The 20,531-nt window shown below is 34.5% G+C and overlaps 1 protein-coding gene across 3 annotated transcripts in view; it reads left to right on the top strand.

Moving 5' to 3' along the window:
• The window catches only part of SNX25 (sorting nexin 25), a 271,192-nt gene that overhangs the window by 50,352 nt on the left and 200,309 nt on the right, over window positions 1-20,531 (top strand). The window lies entirely within an intron of this gene.

The following is a 20,531-nucleotide window of genomic DNA, read 5'->3' on the forward strand; positions in this document are numbered from 1 at the left end:
TCTTAAATGAATAATGACAGAGTCATGTTCAGAAGTGTTAGGTAAGCATTATGGTAAATAATGAGAAAATAAATCCAGATATCTCCCCACCTCAATCCCCTTGACTAGCATATTTTACCACTGATTTATTCTTAGTATGTTTGATTTAAGTTATTTTTTAAATGCACCTGGCTACAACTTTCATGGTGATTTCTGAACATACATATATCAAAGCCTGTTCCTTTGGCAGAATTGTTATATGTATATACATACATACATACAGACACACACATATGCACACAGAGAGTGTATATTTTATATAAGTACGCATGTGTGTCTGGACATATATATACCCAAATGTAAATGTGTACATGTACTCATTAGTATATTTGTATAGGCAAACCCATGTATATACCCATATGTTACATCTACATACCTCTTTGTGTATTTATATACACAATACACATTTAAATATATGCAACTTAATAGTATACAGCAATCACATTTCATTCCATGATTAATTTTTAAAAATATGTTTAGTTTCCTAAGAATAGATTGCCATTACAAGTTCTGACAAACCTATTACATTTCATATCTCTTTGTTGTCTTTCAGTTTCATCCATAAATGCTATTGCCTGACCTAGCTTAATCATGTATCATCATGCCAAGCTTTTGGTAGGCCTTGGTTTCTTCTCAATTACTTTTTCTTGTTTCAGAAGGTGATCCTCATCACAATCATCCTTCTCTTGCCTTGTGGCTCATCTTTTGAACATACTCTGATATTTTTTTGAACATAGATGGAGGAATTTTTGGAACACGTCAAGGAAACATTGTATAGTGGGAAGAATGCTGAGTTTGGGATATTCATTGAACATCTCTAGGCCTTCTTTTTCCTTCCTATGAGATAAAGGGGTTGGACTAGATGACTTTGGGTTTTCCCTTTTAGTCTTAGAGGTATGAATCTATAATATCAACCCTTCTCTCTCCTGCCTCACTCTGGGATTGTAGGATCTAATTGAAATGAGAGTGCATTCAAACTATTGTTATTTAATATCTTGAAAATTAATTGGACTAAAAATATTTAAACTGTTATTTAACTCAGATGGTGGGCTTTTGCATCACTTTCATGCTTTAAAAACCCCACATTCAGTTTTTTTCTTCATTTGGATATATACTTCATGCACATACATGCATATGTGCACACACAAAAAAAACTCTTTGAAGAGTGACAAACTAAGTTTTGGGTTTGTTGGTACAAAAGTTAGCTAACTCAAGTTGTTTTTTGTTTTATTTTTTAAAATCTCAAAAGTAATTTCTCTTCATTTATTTTTATTATAAAGAAAACTATAGAATCAGTGACTGTCTAAAGCCCTTAAATGAGAATTATACTTAGTCTATTATGTACAACTTTGAGAATTGGAACATACAATGTTTACTTTAATGGTATTGATATACTCCTCTGGAAAATCTTGACATTGTAAAGTTTGTTATTAAAGGAGATCATTTATTCTACATAGTATAATATAATGTATTAGTTAGTAAAGGGGATTGAGAGGAAAAATATATTTAGTGTTTAGTGTAACAAGATAAAAAAGAAGAATTAGAGCACCCTTACTATAAAAAGGTTAAAAAGTGTTAAACTTTTAGCCTGATGAGATATTAGTCTGTGGTCCATATAGCCTGATGGGATATTATCTGTAGTCCATATATTTGTTTTGAAAGAGATTTTTTAAAAAAAAGTATTTAGAAATTTAAAATGGATAAAATTATATGCTAATATTTTATATTATATAATCTAATTCTTCTAAATCTTGACAACCAGGAGATTCTATTGAACATTCAGAATACTGTTATCTAACTTGTATAAACTCTTATATATCTCTGCTAAAACTGGAATTTCATTTTTAGGTCAACAGTATGCAAACAAAAAGCTAACTCTTAGGTTGGCATGATGAATTCTATTGAACAGAAGTGTTTGAGCATGGCCTTATTTTTTGCACTTGAAAGGACCGAACAAGTCAAACACAACTGAAATAAGTTGGCTTTTGTGTTTTTCCTTGCTTGCTTTCCTCTCCCCCATACAGAGCAATTAGTTTTAAAAGGGAACTTTTCCCTTTCCCTTCCCTCCTTGCTCTATATACTAATCATCAGGAAAAATTTAATCTGTTCCCTTTTTCTGCTCCTTAGACAGTCTTCTGGTCTTTTTTCCCCAAGGGCTCACCATCTTGGTGCCAGATTTAGCAAGTACCTCTCATTAGCTTTATCCATACTTTAGCTCAGAACTCCAAAGCCATTTACTGGCCTTAACCTCCCTAGAAGCAGGGCATGTAGGCATACCAAGCTAATTTGCTTTTTTTTTTTTTTTTTTTTAAATTAGTCTGTCCATTGAATTTATTTTCTTAAATCTTAGCTGATTGAATTATAGAGCATCAAAATGGTATTAAGTCAGAAATATTGAAGGAAATAATATAGCTATTTTTTCTGTGGGAGTAATAGAATTGTTAGGACTCCAGATATTTCAAGCAAATATGTCTGTATGGGATGAATAAAGATTATACTTTTCCATTATATCCTATATTAGGGTTATGAATGTATTATCATTTTAAAATATGAAAGACTAAAAATTAGAAACTCAAAATCATGATATATTTATTTATATATCAACTCATATTTCTTTTGGAGAAAACTCAATAACCTCTTTCATCCATAACAAACACACAAAGTTTCTGTCCTAATAAATTCCCAAGAACCTTCCATACCTCTATTTTCATAAAAGAGATGGTAAATGATTTTTTTAAGAGAAAATATTACAATTATATTAGACCTTCTATCAGACTTTCATAAGATCTGCTTTCTAATTTTCATTTGGCTATTTATTTATTTAAGTCTAGACTTATGATCTATCTTCTACATAATGATCTAGAAACCTATCTAATGGGTTTTAGTTTCATTATTATTATTATTATTATTATTTATTATTAATGTTGACGTTCATTTTGTTTGAAATGGCCCTTGTTTCCTTAGAACATTTATAAAGGGTGTCCTCAAAAGTCTTAGTGTGGTTTTAAGCTACTTAGCTTAAAGCTAAAACTTAAAAACAAAATAAAACAAAACAAAAAAACCTAAAATGCCAAAAAGATACCTGATATTGTAAAGCTTTCAGAAATTCATCATAACAAGGATCCTGATAAATATTTTTTAATAGATGCTATAGCATGGAAACCTAAAGATTGAAAACCTGGGGCTTAGGCTTTTATGGGGTGTCCCTAAATTCCTAGTATAGTTAGTCTGTACTAGTCCAATGATATGATGAAAGGGGGAAGGAATACTAGCTGATTATTTTGAGAATGGTTTTTATTGATTTGGACTAATTGGCTGTTTGTGCCTATGATATTGAATCATGTGTCAGCTGATGCTTTTTCCAGCAGTCGATCATATTGTGGGAAGTCCTGGTTAGAAAATGCAGTCTGCTTTTGATCAGGCTTCCAGATTGCTTGAGAGTGAGCCTCAGAGTAAACTCTGATTATGAGAAGGGAAAAATATCATTTTATTGTTTTGTGTTGTTTGAAGGAGAATAGAATGCCTTAGGGCACTGGGAGAAATCTTGGTAGTCTGATTAAACCAGAGAAATGTTTTGTGTATATTCACTTGTTTTTCAATCAACTCTTCAAAACCCCATTTAGAATTTTCTTGACAAAGATATACAAATGAAAAAAACTGAGATAAGAGGTTCACATAGCTAGTAAATATCTGAGATCAGATTTGAACTCAAGAAGATGACAGTTCTTGATTGCATGCTTGGCACTCTACTGTGTCACATAACTAGATGGAATAGTGAAGTAAAATTGGAAATGATCTTTTCTGTTCTGGGTGGATCTTTTTAGATGGTGTCTTTTTGATTATCTGAACTTGACCAATTATATTGATCTAAGTATTCCTTCTCTTTGTCAATAATTACCCTAGAAAAAGCATCTTAAATCAAGATATTTGTGGAGAGGAGATATGTGTGTTGAATATTGAATAATATGTTACCTGAAAGAAGAAAAATATTTTTTAACTGGAAGGACATTAAAAACAATATTACATTTGAAAATGGTAAATAATCCCTGACCCATATGCTTACTTTTTTATCTGTACTAATTTTTTCTCCATGTTTATGTACATATTAAGGCATGGAAATATGAGAAAAGGGTTTTGAGACTCATATAAAATTGACTGTATTTTCAGTTACATAATTGATTGGAAGGTACAGAGAATACAAGTTTTCATTGAGCTTATTGTTGATATACTGTTTTGAAAAACCATTGGAATTCACATAGCAAAATATAACTTTAAAGGCTCTTTCCAAAAATATATCTTTCATTTATATGTCAGGATCATAATAAGCATTCTTGATAGATGCAACAGCAGAGATACGTTTGTTTTAATGTAATGACAGCCTGTAATGACAGACTATTGACTTTACATGGGCAGATGTTGTAATCATAGTATAGCATTTTGGGAATTATTTCCTTTTCTTCCTCTCCATCTTCTTCTGGATTGGAAGGAATAGGAAGGAGAGGATCTTGCATTCCCAGTATGCCTCAGTGCCCTGTAGAACATTTTCTCAAATAGTATCCCTAGTCTTTATAGTCTGATAATTGATTAGAGCCTGATTATAGTCTGATAATTGATAATAGCATTTTAAATTATAGTCTGATAATTGATAATAGCATTTTAAAATGCTTTAAAAATATTACCTAATTTAAAATCCTCCCAACAGCCCTTGGAGGTAGGTCTTATTTTTATCCCCACTTTACAAGTGAGGTAATTGAAGTAGACAAAGGTTAAGTGATTTGTCCAGAGAGTATGTGGCTAAGGCTGGATTTGAATCTTCCTCACTTTAGGTCCAGTGTTCCATCCATTGTACCACTTAGATCAGTGGTGACAAACTGATATAAAAATAGGGATCACTGATCCATACATAAAGATCCGTGCTGACTGTGTATTGACTTAGATGTATTGGTATTTATGGTTCATTATATTTTAATTTATTTTGTCAAATATTTCCCATTTGCATTTTAATTTAGTTCAAATTGTATTTGGGAGGGTTTGCTGGAATGTATTTGACACCTCTGGATTTGAGGACTTTAAAGGTCTTTCCCATAGATATTAAGGTCTATGATTTGATGATTTTCTTCTTGCAGATGCAAAAAGGGAAGTCTCTTGAGGATATGGATCCCTTATCTCTTTAATAACATTTGTAGTAACTCCTACATAGTCTACTCTAGCCCTCCCCTATGGTTCTTATCTGTATTGATCTGCATTCTAATTGACTCTAGCTCTGATTAATCTTTGATTTATTAATATGCCTAAGTTACAATCTTTCCTCCTCTGTCCTACCTCCTCCTGTCTATATCCTTATTGGTGTCTTGGGGGCCCCTTCTCATGTAAAGACTGATACTTTGATTGAATATTGTTTCATAAAACATTGTAGATTTAATACATTCTCAGAATCAAGCATATTAAAGAGAGTAGATTAAAATACTTTGTAATGAATACTAGGATTTGGAGTCAGGATTTCTTAACCTGATTCATGAACTTGATTTAAAAAATATTTTATTAACTTTATTTTAATAAAATTGGTTTCCTTTATAATTCTATGTATTTATTTCATGGATTTAAAAACATTATTCTGAGGAGTTTACAGATTTTACTTGCCTACCAGAATGGTCCACAATACAAAAAAAAGTTAAGAACTAGATTAGGTTGTCATTATTTATTTCTTTGTAATAAAGCCCTACAAGATCCTATGTATTTTTTTCCCCAAGTGAATAAATACTGGGCTAGACAATGCACCCAGGAATACTTCAGAGGAAGGTAGTTAGAAAGAGGACACCCAATTAGTGTGTGTGTGTGTGTGTGTGTGAACATCAAAGTGCTCCCAATGCCTCATGAAGTTTCTTAAAAGCTACTCCAGTGAAAATGCAAACTCTAAGAGTCCATGGTCCAAACACCAGAAACTTACCAGATTGGCCTAAACTTGATTAATTCTTTTTCTGTAGCAACCTTTGAAACAAATAAAAATACAAAATGGCCCATGGTGCTTGGTGGCTTCTGAGTCCTTTTCACTCTACAAGGATGGTAGCAGAAGGATGAAAAAAAGGGCAAGGAGTGCCAAAAATGCTATAGTCTGTTCTACTCTAGTGAATTTAACTATTAAAACTATATGTGTGGATCTTTGTTCATTGAACCACAAATTTATAGATGGGAGGAAGTGAACCAAATTCATGTCAGGATTGTCATTAGAAATGAAACCAGGACACAGATAATAATAACAGTTAAATGAGAGACTGGCAAATAAAGGAATTGACAGGTTATTTTCATTTTGTGTTCCATAGCACCAAAAAATATCATTTGGTTTAATACCTGGCCTTCTTGCCAGGCATTTATTTATGGAGTATATAAAAAATATTTAGTAGGTTTCTTCACCCAATTCACAAAGGTGCTAGCAGAATGGGTCTAAAAAGGGGGATTGTTACTGCTTTCAAATAATGTGAAATACATGGTAGCTGATAATTCTGGTAGGCAACTATGCTCCTACCCCTAGCACTCTAGCTCCCACCTGGTGTGCTTCCTCTTAGTAATCAGCCAATAGACAAGGTTACTCAAAAAGTTTATCAAGGACAGTAGTTACAAAGTATTTTTCCCAATAGAGTGGTATACTTTCCTAAAAATGTTTCCAGAGTAGGGTAGGGGTGGGAGGAAAATGAGTAAGAACTTTTAAAAGTACAGCACTTGTGAGATACACAGGTACAAAATACATCCCATTCCTGCTGACATTTCCTGTGGGATGTGATGAGGTGACAGTGTATCATTTTGCTATTCAGCTGGGCTACCTTTTTGTCAGTCTCTCTCATCTACTCTTCTGCCACTGGGCAGTGACTATAGGGAGGATGACCAGGTTGACTTCTCTGCTATTGGGCTATTGCTGCTAGGCTTTGTCAGGTTGGTTGGTCACTAAGCACTTTTCAGGGTGGGTAGCTCTTCTGAGTAGTTCAGTTGCTGGACTCTACAGGTTTTACTGTCAGCTTTAGTCTTCTTTTCTTCTAGCCACCAGGACACTCAGTGTTACTTTGCTCTCTGTAGCTGGGGTGATGCTATGTGTTCTTTAAGTGGAGTGCTAAAGAGCTCTTTCTTGTAGCTGAGACAGTGATCCTCGATATAAAGATGTTTCTTCCCTCTGACTCTCAGAACTCCTAGCACTTTGATTGTTTATATGGCAGGAGACAGGAAAAAGCCTTGCCTTCCCTAATTGATAATCCTTCTGAGCTCAAAAGCCTTTCCCTAAGTAAGTCACTCTATGGTTGCCTTAGGGTGATGTAAGCCAAGTCAATCATTTCAACCTCCCATACTCCTTTTGGAATTCTGTATAGATGATTCTGTTAGGTAAATTGACTGTCTTGTTTGTCTCTTCATATGGTATATTTAAGCTTTTTAGATGCTTTCTAAAGTAGGATTATCTCTATTTTACATCTGGAAACTTTTCCCTTTACATATCTCTGTTTTTAGTTTTTCTGAAGTCTCACGGGGTACCCCTCTTTACTAATATAAGTGTTTAATAACAGAAGATTTAGTTTTGGTGTTAATAGCAAATTCTGATTCTATTTCTTACCTACATTATCTTGTGCAAATTATTTAATCTTTCTGGATCTTAATCTCTTTGCCTATAAAATAGATCATCATCAATGAACAGATCAACTTAAATTTTTTTGTTGTTTTTATATTCTATGGAAGATAAAGTAGAAAAATTCTACAAAGGATTTTTGAAAATTTCCAAAACCATATCAATGTATACTTTCATATTTGAGGATCTAAGAGCAACTGTAGGGCATGGAGCAATGACATAGAAAAATACTTGACAAAATAGTTACGAATTAAGAAAAAAAGAAACTAAAGACTTTTTCTTAATTCTAAACCATTTTATCAAGCAAGCATTTGTAACATAGAGGATTGATTATTCAGAAGGCATATGCCTGTGTTATAAATACTTGTATCAAGAAAAGAGTTGAAAGGCAATAGACATGAAGAATAGCAAATACAAAAAATGAAGTACATTTTTTCTTAATGGACAGGAATCATATTAAAGTAGTGCTCTAAGTAATTTTAGGTTGCTTCCTTCTTCAAAATCCCATATTTTGTCCTGCAGTATTCTGATATTACTGTGTGCCTATGAGTCATAGATTTAGGGCCTCAGAAGAATTAACATTATAAGCCAGCCAAAGAAAGATGCAAAGACAATAATGAAGGTGGGAATAGAATGTAGCAAATTGCCAATGAAAATTTAGGTGCAAGAAGTGGTCTAAAATCATTAAAGCTACATAGAACTAGAAACAGAGGGGAAGGTGGTTATGTAGCAAGAACAGTGAACAAATGAAGAAATGTTGCATTGAAATGCAAGAAATATTCAATAAAAATACTGGAAAATAGATAAAATACTGGAAAAATAATATGCAAAACAGCTTTATGAGATAAAGATAATCTGTATGGTCCTTGTAAATCACATTATTAAATTTCCCCTGGAAAACCTAACAGAGCTTCTCAGATGGAGTAGGTATTCAGAAAATATTTCTTGACTTGTTAATTCAGCCAGGTCCTGATTAGTACAAATAATGAATCCCTCCTCAAATGATCCTATTATTTGAATTCATACTACATATTCCCATAGATCTGGAAACAATTGCCCAAGTTTACATAATTATAATTTCAAGCAGTTTGAAATCAAATACTTGTGAACACTTAATGGATTTGTTAGTTGTGCCTAGCTGCCCTTAAGTGTTGCATAAGCTACCCCTAATGATTTGGTTGATACTTGTCTAGGTATCTCTTGAGAAATTCAGCTTCTCTCTGCATCAGGGCATAGAAGTATTTAGTTTGGGTTTGTTAAATAGTATTTCCTGTTAAATAGTATTTCCGACATTTCTCTTCCCTCTTTCTCTATTAACTATGTTACTCCTTTCCCCAATTTCAGTCTTTTTTTTTTTTTTTTGGTTGAGGCAGTTGGTGTTAAGTGATTTACCAGGGTCACATAGCTAGGAATTATTAAGTGTCTGAGGCTGGATTTGAATTCAGGTCCTACTGACTTCAGGGCTGGTGCTCTATCCACTGCATCACCTAGCTGCCCCCACTGAGTCCTTAATATTAAGATAACAGCTTTTATTGTTTTATTATGTTTCCCTCTTTAAAAAAAAAAACATTATTGTGAGAGAAATGATTATTAATAACCAATGATTTGGAGAGTCAGAGTTGCACTTTTTTCTATATTCTTCATTTCAAAGTTGAGTCTTTTGAAGGACATTACTGATAATGAGTTTTGAATTAACTCTCAATCTTGGTAAGATCCTAACCCACCTTCTACTCAGTTTTAAATGGGGATAAATTCTTTAAATAGAATGCTCACTGGTAGGCAATTTAGAAGTGAATGCCATAATCAAAGTTCATTAGAATAGGTCCAGTCCCTCACTGTAATATTCATTCTTTCTCATTACTTGTTAACCAATCAGAGTTGATTCTCCACCACCCCCAAAGCCATATAATAAGTCTTGAGCTGGCTGCCATGGTTGTCCTAGGTATTTGAGAGTGCTACTGATTTCTTTTATTTAAATGCTAACTTTATTAATAAAATAGCTAAATACCTGGGAAGTATGCCTCTAATTTCAACTGTCACTGACTCTCTTCCCTCTACTCCATAGAACCCTCCCTTTATAACAAGCACGGTCAAACAAACCAAAGCAGCATATTGACCACATCTGAAAATATATGCCCTATTTTACAGTTGTAGTCTACAACCTTTTGTTAAGATAATTCCTAATCTTTCATTTAGCTTTGTGGATAGATTTGTTTCTGCATTAAAGATGTCTTTCTCCTTGTATCCTGGCTCCCAAAAAATAAATTCTGCTGATGCGAAATACAGGCATCTTTTGGGAGTCAGAGGTGCGTGTAATGTGGTGTATGCACATATACATGTATGTGTGTTGGGTAGGGTAAATGTGGAGAGATGGAGAGAAAATATTAGAGAATTCTAGAATCGCTTTTTTCCTCCACCAGACAAAAAGAAAACCCAACTTGTAGATGTAGAGCTTTGCTTTTAGAATGAAAATGGAAACATTACTCTCATGTCATCCAGGATACCATTTAGATCAGGGCAAGTTTTTCAAGCAAATCTCGGTGCCCAATGGCTATGCTTGTGGCTTGCCTTTCACTCCAAATTTCATAGATGTGGTACATTTAAATAGCAGGTGCCTTTGATATTGGAGATCTGAGAAAATAAGATAACTTTTGTTTACACTGTACTTTTAAACATTTAAAGCCCCTGAATTAGCTCACATTGTTAGTTTTGATTTGGTGCCTTTACTCTGTTTTACTTTTACAGCAGCATTTTAAAAGGTTTTTTTTTTTTTAATCACATTTTTAGACTGAATATTTTTCTGATTTATGTGCTGAATTTTTATGGGCCTTGGATAGAAGGGAAGAGGTGTGTTTTTTTCTTTTTCATTTTGATACATTCCAAGTTGAGTTTATGCAGTGACTGGAAACTTTAGTACTTGCTACATTAATTACATGGTAATCAAATTTTAGATTACTTCCTTTTATCTATTTTTAATCAGGATTTTTTTTTTGTTTTTGTATTAATATAAATTTTGTCCTCATCATCAATAGTGGGGTTATATCCATTAGTACTAGAACTGCTTCCATCTACCATGTTGTTACATTCCCTTTTATAAAAGAAAAAAGGATCCTTTTAGATCTTGTTCAGTTGTGTCTAATTCTTGGTGACCCCATTTGTTTTTTTTTTTTTTGTTTGTTTTAGCAGAGATACTGAATGATTTCCATTTCCTTTTCCAGCTTATTTTACACATGAGAAAACTGAGACAAATAGCATTAAATGAGTTGTCCAGGATCACACAGCTTTTAAGTATTTGGGGCCTATTTTGAAACCAGATAGATCCTCCTGATTCTAGAGTCAATGTTCTGTTCACTGTGTTGTATAAAAATGGCAAGATTTGCTTTTTTTTTGACAACCTCACTAACATTCTAGATGCAGCTAAATGTTTACTTCCATGAGCACACTCTCCTGATTGGTAAGTCTTGGCTCATCATTCCTGAGGGCAAGTATATTTTCCTTAATGTCCTTTTAGCCCTAAGTCTGCGATCCGGTAATGTAAAATGTGTCTGAGAAGGTGGTGGTGGTTGTTTGTCTTTTGTTCTCAAAGAGGATCCTGACTTCAGAGGAGGTGCTGCCCTGCCATGTAAGGGAGTTGGATTTAAGTGAAGGAAGACTGTGGAAAGTGACTAGTCTTACTTTCTCTTTCAGAGCCATCTGGGTCCAGTAGCAAGGTATAGATCTGAACAACTGGATCTGGCCCTGGATGCAGTGGGAGAGCTTGGTCTTTTTAAAAAGCTTAAGTCTTTAACAAGTCTCAGTTTGATTGAGACAGCATCCATTCAGTGGTTAAAACTAGGTAAGAAATGAAGCAGAAAATGTCTCAGAATGCCTGTGAAGATAATTTAGATATGGATTGTGAATTTAAATGCCAAAAAGAGGGGTTTGTGTTTTGTTATAGAGACAAATAGAGACAATAGGGAACCATCTGAGTTTTGTGAGTTGAAGAGTGACGTGTCGGCTATACTTTAGGAATATCACTTTGACAGCTGTATAAAGTATGGATTAGTAAGGAATGAGACTTGAAATAGGAAGACCAATTAGGAGGCTGTTAAAATTCATAAGAAGCGATTTGTTCTTGAGCTAGGTGTGTGAATAGCAAAAGAATATGGATGAGATTGATGTTACAGAGGTAAATTGATGATATTTGGACCTATTGGATATGTCAGAAGAAGAGTGATGAGAAGTCAAGAATAAATCTCATCTTTACAATACAAACAATGAAGAATAAAATCACATCATAAGATCTAAATTTTTAGAAGAAAAACATAATAATACCAACTATTTATGTAATCTGCACCCTTCTAGTCTCTTCATGTATGCACACTTGCAGTTTTGTGGTTTTGTTCTTTAGGTTATAGCCAATGTGTTTGCTCTTTAATTTTGCTTTTGAGAAAGCAAATATTGAAGCATTATATCACTTCTTGTGAATCATTTCATATTTCTTTGTAATCTTCATATTTATCATTTTAAATTCCATAGTAATATTCCATTTCACTGTTGCAAATCCAATCTGTCTGCCATTACCTTGTTATTGGATATTAAGATTGCTCTTAGATTTCCTCCATTATGATAAAGCAGGCAATATATTTCTACAAACAGATCTTATTTTCTGGTTAATATTAGATTAGCAGAGTTCATATGAAAGAAATTGATCACACTTGTGTCCCTAAAAATACATTACTAGAGTGTCTTTCTAAAGACTTTTTTTGCACTAAAGATTTTATTGCATAGCTCTCCAAAAGAATATAATATAGCATATCTGTCTTTCTAGACTTCTGATCATATGTAAATTTTGTCATTTAAAGCTTTTTGCTAGTTAATAAGTGTAAGGCAGTGTTTCAAAAATTGATTCTGTACTTGATTATTAGAGTTTGAATACTTTTTCAAATAATTATTTAAAACATGTTCTTTGCTAGAAATTTATTAGTTACTTTTTGTTAATTATTCACTGGGGGATGGGTATTACTCTTATAGATTTGTATTATTTCTTTATGAATTTCTGAATGTTAGAGTTTTGTTTCCTCATCTGCTTCTTTTCTTTTTGTTTTGCATGTTCTTTCAGTTATGCAAAATCCTTTTATTTTTGTATAATAGATACTTCATTTTGTTGCCAATAATTATTCCTATTTTATAAATAAAAATTGTGTCTTTCTATTGAGATAACTATATTATTAGTTAGGATTCTATTTTGTGTATGGTTTAAAAAATTTTTTTAGGATATCCAATTGGAATTTATTTTTAGATACAGGATGAAGTGTAAATATAAACTCATTACTAAGGAAAGTTTTTTTCCCCATCCCCTTTTCATGAATAATAGTTCCTTTTCTAATCTGAGGTTTATAAAACTAATGTTTTGTATACATTTGTACGTTTTATACATGATTCTATTTTTCTATTTTTAAAACCAGCATAAAATAGTTTTGTCATTTACTGCTTTATACTAAAGGTAACTCCTGCATAATATTTTTTGGGGAAAGAAATTTCTCTTGATATTTTTGCCAATTTGATTTTCTTTTAATATTCTTTTATTTTCAAATGAAAATCATTCTTCTTTCCCTCCCAGATACCTACTATTGAAAAGAAAAATAAGAAAAAATAAAATTCCCATTATAGGCATGTATAATAAAGCAAAACCAATTCCTGCAGTGACTTATGTCCAAAAAAATGTAATTCTGTACAGTTTATCACCTGTTTATCAGGAAATGAGCATCATATTTCAACTAATTGTATTGGTCCGAGTTCCTTAGTCTTTTAAAAGTCGTCTTTATGATACTATTGTCATAGTCCAAATTGTTTTCCTGGTGATGCTTACCACACTGTCAGTTCATATGAGTTTCCCCATGTTTCTCTGAAACTGTTCCCTTCATCATCATATAGTATAATAGTATTCCATCATAATTATATATAATAATCTTTTCAACTGTTGGTTACCAACTCAGTCACCATAAAAAGAGCTTCTATAAATATTTTTATACATAAGGATCTTTCTCCATATTCTTTGATCTCTTTGGAATATAGACCTAATAGTGACCATCACTGGGTCAAAAGAACATGGCATAGATACATACATTTTGATTTTATTATCTATCATGACTTTAAACATGATATAAACCTGATTATCTCTTTTTATGCTTCTTGATTTAAATTCAACTTTGGAGTTGCATTGAAGAGAGCAGATATTTTCTGAACTATTTCTAACATAAATTTAATACAGCTAATTGTTGGAATCCTTACAAAGTGTTAAGTCATTAGAATTGATAGAGCAATAATTATCTAATTTAGCCTGGTTCAGTATGATCGATCTGATATTACAAGGAGATGTTATGGGCCAGAACTTGAAACAAGGTACTAAGTGGAATTGATGGAAGCAATGCTTGTGTGCTTGGGTTTGTACCCTTAAGAGTTTACACATTAGAGCTCACACATTGGAGTTCACATGTACGGGGAGATACACAAAGTTAACTTTGTAACTTTGTGAATTCACATCTCCCATAATCCCACTCTTGGAGGAGGAGTCAACCTTTTATACCTCTAAAAGAACATTAAAAAGAGCTTCAGTCAGTCAGTTAGTGAGTCAATTCAGAAGAAGCCAGGAGTCAATGTTGAGCTAGAGCCAGAAGTCACTTTGGAAGATTGACAGAGTGAGAGTTCAGTTTGGGAGATTGAGAAGCTAATCTGTAGTTGGGCAGAACCAAGATTCAGAGAGGCTGAAGCTAGCAACAAAAGCTCTCGGAACCAAAAAAAAAAAAAAAAAAAAGCTAACTGGGCTATTTTGGGAGAAACAATAAAGAACTACTTTAACACCTGGCTGCATTTGAAGTGATTATTGATCTGAACCGAAACTAAGGCTGCCTCCAGGAAACCTCCCCAAGAAACCTGCTTGCACAGAACCATTATATATTATACAAAAGAAGAGAACACCACAGCTAATTCAGTTGAAATCTGCTTATCACTTTTCTTGCTAGATTACCTGCATACATCCTTGGTTAATGCTGGGATTGGAGCTAAGGGGTCCGGTCAGTGGGTGGTAGAGAATCAGAAGCATGTCTTTGCCTGACCTTTGGGTGTGTCCTGGATGGTAGATCTTTTGATTTGGAGCTAGCTACTGGACTGTGTGTTTCAATGGGATGCAGGTTTCTGATTAAAAGATTTGTTCCATTGCCAAGAGAAGCAGAAGTTGACCCATAGTCCTGCTGAATTCTTAGTTGCTATCTTTGATCTTGTCTCCCAGGACCTAAGTCACTATATAAGGTCAGCCTGGGATGGTCTTACAGGACACAGTTCCAGACTTATATTCCAAATCTTTGGTAGGTGTCCAGCTTCTTATACTTGAAATTTCCTAACAGCTGTACACCTTTGAGCCTGTGATCTGGGAAGTGCCTGATGGGGTTTCTTGGGAGAATGTGGATTTCTTGATGGAGAGGATGAAAGAATAATTTCCCTGAAAGAAGCAGTAAGAGCTGAAAATTATATGCTGATCTAAAATAGGAAGAATAAGATTCCATCATTGGCTCTTCCTGAATGGGCTCCTCCTGAATGGTCCCCATTGGCCCCAAATGGCCTCCATTTTAGTTGTGAGACAAAAGTGTTCGTGAACAGTCAAATCTATATAAATTTTGATGGGTTGTGACTGCTAGGCTGCTCTAGCATCTTCCTGATCATCAGGGATCTTCAAATGCTTTCTTTTTCAGAACTCTATTTTGAGTTCTGAAGCCTTTAGCCTATTGGCTTTGAGAAACAGATTTGGATTCCTTATTTTAGGGGATTCCAAAATTTTTCTTCTTCCCCCTCCTTTCTGATATGGGTTAAACAAGTGCAATTTTCTAAACATATTTCCATATTCATCATGCTGAGAAAGAAAAATAAAATCAAAAAGGTAAAAAAAAGAAAAAACATGAAAGGGAAAAAAACCCCAAGCAAACAAACAACAATACTAACAATGGAGAAAATACTATGTTTTGATCCGCATTCAGTTCCATGGTTCTTTCTGTGGATATGATGGCACTTTCCATCACAAGTCTATTGGAATTTCCTTGAATCATCTCATTGTTGAAAAGAGCCAAGTCCATCACATTTGATCAGCATAGAATCTTGTTACTGTGTATGATGTTCTCCTGGTTCTGCTCATTTCATTCAGTATCAGTTCATGTAAGTCTTTCTAGACCTTCTTGAAATCAGTTTGCTCATTATTTCTTACAGAACAATAATATTCCATTACATTCATATATCATAACTTAATCAGCCATTCCCTGAGTGTGACCTCCCAGGTAATCACATCTACCTTGGTGACATAATCATACCTGCCTAGCCTATACATAGCTTGCTATATTTCCAAGCTGTACTTTCCCAGGCATTCTGGCCTGCTCAATCTGCACTCAGTTTGCAGTAATTCGTGTCATTCTGACTTGGCACAAACCCCCACTTCAATCTGCTCATTGGCCGGCAGAGGCTGGGAAGCTTCGGGAACAAAGATGTTATGGGAATGAATCTGCAGGAGTGATAAGCCACCTGTCCAGATAGGAGGAGAGACAGTTTGTCTGGGAATGTTAAAGTTTCTCCTTGAAACCAATTTTCACATGGTCCCTTCATACACTGACTAAGATTTATCTACTTTTTGTTTTCATTTTGTGTTTCCTTAGCGACACTGTGGTTAGAAAGCATTTAAGGGTACAGCTAATGATAATAAATGTCTACTTGAGTCTTTTTACTATTTCACTTTGAAAGTTCACTGGTATCTTTTTGTCTTTCTTTCTCTCGATTTTCATGATATCTGTGAGAACCAGAACAGCTGGTCTGATTTCTGGCATTTTCATGGGTTGTGCATTCCACACCTGAGGGACATCCATTCAATTTCTAGTTCCTTGCCACTACAAAAAGGGCAGCTACAAACATTTTTGCACATGTGGATCCTTTTCTTTCTTTTATGATCTCTTTGGGATATAGGCTCAGTAGACACTGCTGGATCAAAAGATATGCCTTTTGGGCATAGTTCCAAATTGCTCTCCAGTTCTCATATACTTCTTGCTTGGATCCACAGATGGATTTTTAAAACTGGAAACAAATTGTCAATGGCAGATGACTTTTGTTTTTCTGGTTTTATTTCCCTGATCTGTGGAGATTTTTCCTGATTTGGGGCTTTTTGCTTTAATACTTAGTTCACAATTTTCTGCCTAGCCTTCACAATGAATTTTTCTTGGAAGCTCCTGGCTTTTTGTTTACCTGCTTAGATCTCTTTGAATTATGTCTCCCATTCTCTTTTTCTCTCTTGAGTCTCCTCTCCTCTGAGAGAAATGATTATTTTTCTTTTATATTAATAACCAACTATTGAATTGACTAAGGTTTTCCCCCTTCCTATTTCCTCATTCAAAAATCAACCCCTGTAGACAAGCCATTGAAGTACAGGGATGATAATGTGTGGTTCAGAAATGGTGAGGGGGTCACCATTTAATAAAAAAAGCTAGAGAGATCTCTAGAAGCAAAGCAAAGTTTATTATACATTCTATCGAGAAGGGCATCCCACCCATCCAGCAGACAATCAAAGGGAGGAAGTACTGTCAGGGGCAGGGTCAACACTTTTAATCCCCAAGGCGAATACCCCCTCCCACCACTGACCCTCATCCTCATTGGCTGAGGATCTTACATTCTAAATGAGGCAACTACCCAAGAAATTGAACTTGACCAATAAATACATAGTTGCCCATATTTGACTGAAATGGGGAGAAAATGATGTCATGGGAGGATAGCAGGAAGGGAACTTAAGTATGCCCTTAACTAAATGCTCAAAGTCCTTCAGGCCTACTCAAACTCTGAAGTAGATGAAGCCTTACTCGATTTTCACAACTATCTTGAAAGATCTCACCTCATTTCATTCAATAATGAGATGAAATCTTGGGCAAAATTGGGAAAACTAGGATCTAATCAAAAGGTAAAGAAATTCTAGTTTAGATAAATTGATGAATTCCAGCCTATTGGATCAGTCACCTACTGGGTTGAAGTGGATTTACCCTTTTTATCTAGATTACACTAGATTGGTGATATGTGTTATAGAGAAGTCTCTTTGATCAAGACTGAGTGATCAGAGTCAAATCCTTCAGACCCTCATTAGAATAAATCCATCTCTCATTATAATATTTATTTTCCTCATTACTCTTTAATGAGTCAGAGTTGATTTCCACCTTCATGAACACTCAGTCTTCAAAGGGCATATAAATATCTAGTGAATTCAGTGAGGGGTCTCTGGCATTTGAGAGTGCCACTGACACCCTTCCTCTTCTTTAAATAATCTGTTAGCAACAATTAATAAAATGATTAATTACCCAGGAACTATATTTCTTGAACTTTTTATATGTCACACCTGTCTACCTCCAGGTTTCATGATTATGACTGATTGCTGGCATTTATGGGCAAACCTTCATTCCCTTTTCTGATTGCATTCCATTTTGCTGATTTCCCACTGTGTATAAAACTCACTACTGCATCAAAAGAACAGATGACAAGGGAATAGGATCCCAAGGACTGTAAAAATCCCTATCAACAAGAACAGAAATTCATTGAGATCTGCATATGAATAGTAGTGTTTGGCTGGCAATTGCTTTTTCCCTGAGCAGATGTGAGATGTGAGTGTTTTCCAAAGGAGAAAGTAATTCAGCATTTCATACTGGGCTACTTGTGGCTACGCCCCGGAGACCTCTCAGTGTCTCTGGGAGCAAGGAAGGAGAACATAGGCTTGTTTGAATGGCAGCATCACTTGGGTATCTATTGATAGCCAGTTATTATGTCTTTAAAAGAAAAGTCCATTGCTTCCCTTGGATGATAAGTAGTTCTTTTATTTTAGACCCTACTTTGTATTATTTATATGGAGTCATATGTTCATTTAACAAAGAAAGGACTTTTATAGTCCATATGAGATTATGCATTTGTTGTCTCTCCATACATTGATCCAAGAGGGTTAGGTTAGATTTTTATTTTAAATTTCTTATTCACAGATGTGTTTGTGTTTCTGAGTTTATTTTACATAAGGCATCTTCAGAATTAAGACTTCCTTCTATTTCCTTTCATATTGATGCTATTCAGATTGTGAATTTCTTTGAGGGGAAGGGAGGGCCCTGCTGAGGAAATAATGATTGCTATTGAATACAACAAGTATCGTTAGGAGACTACTATATACAAGACATGGAGATACATAAAGATAGAATGAAAAGTAATCCCTTACCTCAAAGGGCTTACATGCTATTAATAAGATACAACATTTAAAGAGATATGAAAGTGTGCATGTTTGTGTGTGTGTGTGTGTGTGTGTACATACCATATATTAATTGAGAAGGTCTTAAATCAGTAATTCAGGGAGTCACGAAAGGCAAATCCCCTTAGCACATAAAGCTAAACCCAGAAGAAAACTAAAGGTTTTTAAGAGGCAGACTTGAGAAGGTACAGGAGCAGAGATAGAGGTCAAAGATGGAGTGAAAGACTCTGGAAACAATTAAGTAGGCTATTTAAGCTGAAATGGAGAATACATGAAAGGAAGTGATGTGCAGTGAGCTTGAGAAGGTAGGCAGAAGCAGATTGAGATAGACTTTTAATGGTAAAAAGGGAAACTGGTATATTATCCTAGAGGCAACAGAAAAACACTAAATGCTCCTGAGCAAGGGAGTGTTATGGTCATCCCTACTTTATAGGAAGATAATTTTGATAGGTGTTAGGAGCATGGATTTGAAAAGAGACATACTGGAACTTGAAGGCTGAATCTAGGGAATCTAGAGATTGGGTTTTAAGTATGCAGTGGGACAGGTGATATTTTAAAATGGCTTCCAGTATTGAGAACTATTGTGCTCAAGCATGAGCAACTAAGTGGTACAGTGGATAGGATGCCAGGCCAAGGAAGACTCATCTTCTTGAGTTCAATCTGGCCTCGGTCTCTCTAGTCATGTGACCTGGACAAGTCACTTAACCCTGTTTACCTCAGTTTCCTCATCTGTAAAGTGAGCTGCAGAAACAAATGGTTTTAATATCTTTGTCAAGAAAACTTGTTCTTTAAGAGTTGGACATGATTGAAGAACAAAAGTGCTCAGGCATAAATTTTCAGAAATTACTGTCTGATAGCAAAATATCTTGTCTATAGTAGGTGCTTAATAATAAATGTTTACTGACTTGACTGATCAAATGTTTGATAAAATTGATGTAGCAGATTTCACTTCAATATTCATTTGCACATGTATATACATATATACATATGTGTTGCGTATATTATATATAGATCACATATCTTTGTTTTTTATAATAGCTTTTTATTTTTCAAAATACATGCAAAGATAGTTTTCAACATTTACCCTTGCAAAACCTTGAGTTCCAAAATTTTCTCCCTCCCCTAGATAGCAAGTAATCCAATATAATTTAGACGTGTAATTCTTTTAAACATATTTCCACATTTATCATTCTGCACAAGAAAAATCAGATCAAAGTGGGGGAAATGAGAAAGAAGAAAAACAAGCAAGCAAACAACAACAAAGGTGGAAATACTAATGAGATTTAGATTTGGGGTACCCAAATGAAATTAGGGTTTCTGATGTTCAGGGAGTTAAATGAGGTCTAGTGGCAGGTTCGGGGTTCAGGGAATCAAATGGAGGGGTTTGGCTCCCCTGCAACCCCTCAGGATTCGGCACAAGGGTAGGGAGTTTTGGGGAACTCCCTTCTGGCAGCGTAGAGGCTCCCTATAAAGGAATTTACAGACCCGAAAACCTTAAGTTGATAAAAGAGGTTTATTATGGGTACTGGAAGTAAGGTTAAAGTCTAGTTAGGGAAATAGGTGAGGGTAAAAAGAGAATAGCACTGGAAACAGTATTCCAGTGGG

This window comes from Sarcophilus harrisii, chromosome 6 (genome assembly GCF_902635505.1).
Source record: "Sarcophilus harrisii chromosome 6, mSarHar1.11, whole genome shotgun sequence".
In the NCBI taxonomy this organism is placed as follows: domain Eukaryota; kingdom Metazoa; phylum Chordata; class Mammalia; order Dasyuromorphia; family Dasyuridae; genus Sarcophilus; species Sarcophilus harrisii.